We start from the raw sequence: 6,459 nt of genomic DNA, 5'->3' as shown, positions 1-6,459 counted from the left end.
CCCCAGGAATATGACGTACAGTAAAATTATTGATGAGGTTCTTTCAAAGAGTGCATTTTTTTGCCCTTTAGTAGTTAAGAAGGAGAAGAAAAAAGCATAAGATCATTTTTTAAGTCTATTGATTTAATGGAAAATTAGAACATAGATTAAATGTGGCCCTTTTAGACCATTTTTTTCCCTATTGTGAAAGGTAAATACATGTATGGGCAAGAATTTCAGAATAGCAATAAACAACTACATCAAACTATTGGATTGGCCAAAAAGTTCGTTCGGGTTTTTCCATAACATCTTATGGATGGAAGATGCATCATGCAGGTGTTTTTCCTTTATTACTCAGCAGTGTGTATTTGGGGGGGGTTATAATTTATCTCTCATAGGACTTTCTCAAACTGGGCAGGACATAATAAGCCATGTGCTAGTTGTGTGAGTTGTTAATTAAGGATAAAGGAATTTCAAATTAAAGCACAGGTAGCAAATCTGGTAAAATGCCACACAAATTTACTAGAGGTTTAAAATGGACACTATGCTAGACATTGAAGTTATGGGGGATTTTTTCTCCTTTTTTTATGTTTTTGAACTTTGCCAAGTTTTCTTAGCACATTACTTTTATAATAAAAATAGTAGAGGAAAAATAAAAATATTTTCATATAACAGTACAGCTCACCAGTAGTTCAAGTAAGGGGGCGGTGGAAGGTATACTTGGGTAGAGTCCAAACTGGTATTAATATGCCTTCACTCATCCATAATTCAGCAACTATTTATAGAACGTCAACTACTGTGCAAAGCACTGTGTGAGGGCTGGGCAGCTAATGATGAACTCCAGCGTGGAGCTTCTGCTCTAGGAGAGTTCTTCAATTAGCATTATGATAAGGACTACAAAGAAATAAGATTCTTTTTTGAAAAAATAAATTTATTTATTTATTTAATTTTGGCTGTGTTGGGTCTTCGTTGCCCTCACGGGCTTTCTCTAGTTGCGGCGAGTGGGGGCTACTCTTCCTTGCAGTGCGCGGGCTCCTCATTGCGGTGGCTTCTCTTGTTGCAGAGCACGGGCTCTGGGCATGCGGGCTTCAATAGATGTGGCATGTGGGCTCAGTAGTTGTGGCTCACGGGCTCTAGAGCGCAAGCTCAGTAGTTGTGACGCACAGGCTTAGCTGCTCCGTGGCATGTGGGATCTTCCTGGACCAGGGCTCGAACCCATGTCCCCTGCATTGGCAGGCGGATTCTTAACCACTGTGCCACCAGGGAAACCCACAAAATAAGATTCTAAGAGTTTATAATAGCAGAACCTGACCAGGTCAGAGGGTAGGGAGGTCAAGGAAGGTGGCTGTGAGGAAGTTTCCGTTCTGAAGGGTGAGCAGGAATTAGCCAAGTAGGAGGGGTGGGGAAAAGGAAGCATTCTAAGTGGAGGGAATGGTTTCTGGGAAGGCCCAGAAATTGGAAAAGCATTTCAAGAAACTGCAAATCCATCATGGCTGGAGCCAGGAGAGTGAGGGAGTTACTGATTGTGAAATTTTTTTTTTTAGGACTTACATTTTTAAAAGAACATTCTGGCTGTTCTGTAGATTGCAGACTAGAAGGTGCAAAAGGGGATACAGGGAACCCTGGAGAAGGCTATTACAGTGATCCAGCTGAGAGATCATGGTGGCCTGGCATCCGGCTTGGGGCATAATAGACAAATTCCAGAGACAATACAGGAGGCAGAATTGTAAAGAGTTGCTGCTTGGTTGGTTACGGGAGACAGGAAGTTGTCAAGAATGACTCTCAAAATTTCTGACTTTAAAAACTAGGTAGATGGTGGTGTTACTGAACTAGAGGACATGGGAAGTTTAGAAGGGAAGGACATGAGTTCTGTTTGGACCATAGTGGATTTTAAGGTAGCTCTGAGACATTCCAGTGGAGGTGTCAAATAGTGAGATATAAAGATCTGGAAATCACAAGAATATAGTAGCAGCAGCCTCAGACAATACTCATTGTCAGGAAGGTGAAATCTCATTAATTCCCAGGAGGTCAAGCCAGTTAGTTGCTATGTGGGGCTACTGGTAAGTAGCCCCTTAGAAGTGTGGGTAGAAGCACATTTACAAAGTGTCCCATACATCCCTGTGTACTCTCTAAGGAAGGGATATCTTCATAGTTTGTGAATGAGGAAACTGAAGCTAAGAGGAGTTACATGATCTGTCTGAGGCCATTCATCTCATCAGTAGTGAAGAGGGGCATATCAGTCTGGGTCTCAACCAGAAACGGGTGGCAAACTTGAAGGAAGATAATTCAAGGAGGGGATGTTTGTTTTACAAAGGATTACCAAATAAGGATGCAAAGTGGGGGACCATGAGAAATAGTTCAGTAAACTGGGGCTAGTAGCAGCTGAGCTGTTGTGAACACCCCTAGGATCAAAGTGTCAAGAGGAGAGAATTGCTCCCAGACCCTGCGAGGAGAAAGTTGTGTGAAGCTACTTTGAAAGGAACAGTGATCCTCAGTTCAAGGACACAGTCAGTTGACGCCACCTCATTCAACTCTCTATTTCTCCCACGTGTCTCCTATCAGGGCCCCCATTGGCCAAACCCAACGGGAAGCCAGAGGGCAGAGAGCTAGGAGGAAAGGGGCAGAGGGTGTGATCAAAAGGGAGCAAATAGAGAATAGCAGGACATTGAGGCTTCCATCCGGGTCCATCCGCACTCCAAAACCCAGAGCGCGATCAAGAAGGGGTTGCTCAGCGTAAGGCCCTGACCTGATGGAGTACACACAGAAACCTGAGCATAAGCTCAGTGAGCTCTCAAATCCTGGACCCCAGGTGAGAGTTAGAGCAAAGCTGAAGTTAGCTCACTGAGGAGCTCTGCCCAGGCCCATCAGATACCTGCGAGCACACCACCTCTGATCCCATCTGGTAGTGTGGAGCCGACTTTAACGGCCAGGATGCCTCCTCTCATGACACCCCTTTGAAGGGAGCAGATAGGGAACATTCATTGTCATTTTATAAATTTGAAAATGAATAAATCATGGAATTGAGTGGCAGCTCCATTTACGCAGTCATGCCAGTTCTTCTCAACTCATGTATCTGAATCCCGTGTTTGAATTATAAAAGCAGGGATCGTCAGTGTAGACTCTCAGATAAAGAAGCCCGTTAAAGAGCTGTTTGCTTCGGGGCTTTCTGTTCAGATGTCCCTATTATCACTTGAAATGTCAGATGAGAAATTATTTTGCTATTGACATTTCAGGTTCTGGGTTAGTGACTGTCTGTCAGGTATGGCAGCATGCTCAGAGAAGTGTTAACTGTTTCTGACTAGGGGGAATGCAGCTTAAAAATGTATAAGGTAATTTAGGTATCCCATTCTTGACATCCATTTCAATGGGCTGTGTTAATATTTACTTTCTTGTCCTGATTATTTTATATGTCCTCCATATTGTTTCTGTTTGACTGCTCTATAAATTACTACCTTCTCAAGCAGGAATTCTCAAAGAACAATACAGCATATACATTCAGAGGTCTCAGGAATGTTGTTTATGTTCAGGAGCTCAGCTTTTATTTTTTCAGAAATCACCTCAACTTAAGGTCAATGGAAAGAGACACACTGAATTATAATATTGTTTGCTATGTAGGAAAAAACAAATGAGGGAGGGTAAGTGGAAATTTGGCATAACCTAGGATAAGCCATAGCAGCTATTCATCTTGCTTAAAATCCTACATGCTACAAAACTACCTTGGGAAACTGCCTTGAAAATGGAGTAAAAAAAAACAAAACAAAACTGAGGTTAACATATCTCAATTCCATTCAGCATTTTTTAACTAGTATTTTTTTAAGTAATGATAAAAATAGAATAAGATTCAGAATTAAAAAAAAAAGGTAAATTACTCTCCCACCACACAGGCAACCACTATTAATGGTTTCTTGGGTGTCCAGATGTATTCTGTGCATATGTAAGTAGAGGTAGATTATTTTATGCAGATATTAGTATAAAATAGATAATGCTTCACATCTTATTCTTTTCAGTTAGAAATATATCTTGAAGGTCATTTCATATTAGCACATACAAGTCTATCTTTTAAGGCTGATTTCCAACTGAATTACATTATGTTCTATGTAATATCAATTCTTTAGCATTTGATCCTCTGTGACCTAGTATGGTAAACTTTTATAAATATTCCATATGCTCAGAAAGAATGTATACTCTCTGTTGGCAGCAGGCTCTCTCTCTCTCTACACACACATGCACATCTGTCAAATCAAGCTTGCTAATTGTATTGTGAGGTCTTCTACATCTAACTCTTGGTCACCCGGTCTATCAGTTTCTGATAAAGTGATGTTAAAATTTCTCACTATGGTTATTGTGCTGATTATTCTCCATTTGCCCTATGATTTATAGATGCTCATAAAGAAAGACCTGCTAGTATCAAATGATAAATTCCTTTTAAAAATCTATTCTTAGCCCTCTGCCCTACTCTCTTGCCCTTTGGTTTCCTGTTAGGTTTGGTCAGTGGGTTTGGCCCACCTCCTTGCCCCACAGAGGTCTGCCTTCCTCCAGGGCAGGAACTCATTCTGGGCAGCCCCTTCTTCACAGCTCTATCTCTCCGTGGGCTCTAGTAATTCTGTTCCCTCCCTTTGTTCCTTCAGGCCTAGAGGAGTAATGGCTTCCCACTGTTGTTAGTTCTTTGGTGCCTCACCATCCCCTCTTGTCCTTTCAACCCTGTATGCACCTGTGTAAACAATCCATTCATTCAGTTCTCTTCAGGTAAACTCTCCTGAACACTATATCTGCAACTCTCCTGAACACAATATCTGCTTCTTTCGAGACTCTGAATTTTCCATTCTTCTTATAATTCAGTTTTTGCTTTATTAATTTCAAGGCTATCTTGTCAAGTGTACATAAACTTGTGGTTGATGGATCTCTTTGGTAGATTGTTCCTTTTATATATTAATGGGTTTTGTTTAAGTATTATTTTGTCTGATAGTAACTGATAAACCAGTCTTCTTTTAGTTTGTATTTATACGGTACAATTTTTTTTCTTGCCATCTCCTGTTTTTCAACCTTTCTGTGTTGTTTTGTTTTGAAGTGTATATCTTTAAGAAAGTTTATACTTTGATTTTTAACTCAATCTGATAAATTAACAGGTAAATTTTATCCATTCACATTTATTGTGATTACTGATATATTTGAACTTATTTTTGCCATATTACTTTCAGTTTTCTGTTTACTCCCTCTTCTAGTTTTGACACAGATTGTATTCTTACTCTTTAAGTTATAATATCCTTAACTATTATTTTCCCTAAAGTATGAAATTGTTGATATCTCTGTCCTCTTCCCTGAGAAAAAATGGACCTTAGCACATTTTAACTCCCCAATGAACACCTATCCCTGTCTTCCTTATCATTATAGAGAATTTTAATTCCACCTTTTTTACCATAAAAATAGATTTCTTCTTATAGTCAGTGGTTAAAATGCATTTGCCAACATGTTTTATCAGTTCTGTGGTGGCAGCTCAGTGTCCTGTGCTGTGGTGATGTGAAGGTACCACAAATCTAGTCCCTGAATAAGCTGGTGATTGGGCAGGTCCTTGCTGCAAAACTCTGTCTGTTTCCTATTGCCTTCTTAGATAAGCAGCTTCTTATAAGCTGTGACCCCAGACAGCAACCATGGTGGCAACTTCATGGCTGGGAGAGCCTCATTCCTGCCCTGTCCCTGCCCTCAATCCTGAGCGGCTCTGCCCACTTTGGACATGGAGTGACCACTTCGTATTTCTAGTCTATTTCTGAAATGTGGAAACATTTACCATATTTTGATGATAACTGTATATTCAAATTGTTCTCTTTTTATATTGTAACTGTTATTGCCATGTATTGTTTTAGTGTGCCTCAAAGTGTAAATTTATGATGCTATCTGGTTTGGAAGTTGAATCCCAAAGTTTGTATTGAGCGCCTACAGTATGCCTTGACCTATGTGGCAGAAAACACCCACAAAAGTGTCTCTCTCTTTAAGAAGCTTATAATTTCCTAAGTGAAAGAAGATATATACATACATGAAACAATTTTAAAAATATAAGGCAGAATGATATTCAGGTGTCAAAATCTGTGATATTTTCCCCAGGTATAGAAAGCAAGGTGAATGCCACAATAGTTGCCACAATAGTTGCAGTGGGGATGACTGTTTTGTTGCTCCTAGTTTATTTGGAGGGAAAGCGGCACAAGAAGATGACTATACATGTGTTAAATATCACCTAGGCTGGTGCATACATCCACACATATGAAAGGACATTTTATTAAGTATTATATGTTATAACCAGTCCTCTTCATGGAGCTCTTCATGCTCTAAATATGCACCTTGAAAAAACACGTTTAACTTTCTCTAATAGATACAATTAACTTTGAATTAGGTAGACCCTTCTTACCTGCTGGGACTATTATGAGTAGGAATTGCCGCCCTGTTCATATAATTTAATTATTTATTTAGAAAACTGAAAAACAAGAT

Source organism: Leucopleurus acutus (assembly GCF_964270905.1).
Source record: "Leucopleurus acutus genome assembly, chromosome: 12".
NCBI classification, from domain to species: Eukaryota; Metazoa; Chordata; class Mammalia; order Artiodactyla; family Delphinidae; genus Leucopleurus; species Leucopleurus acutus.
Note: the sequence above shows the minus strand (reverse complement) of the source record.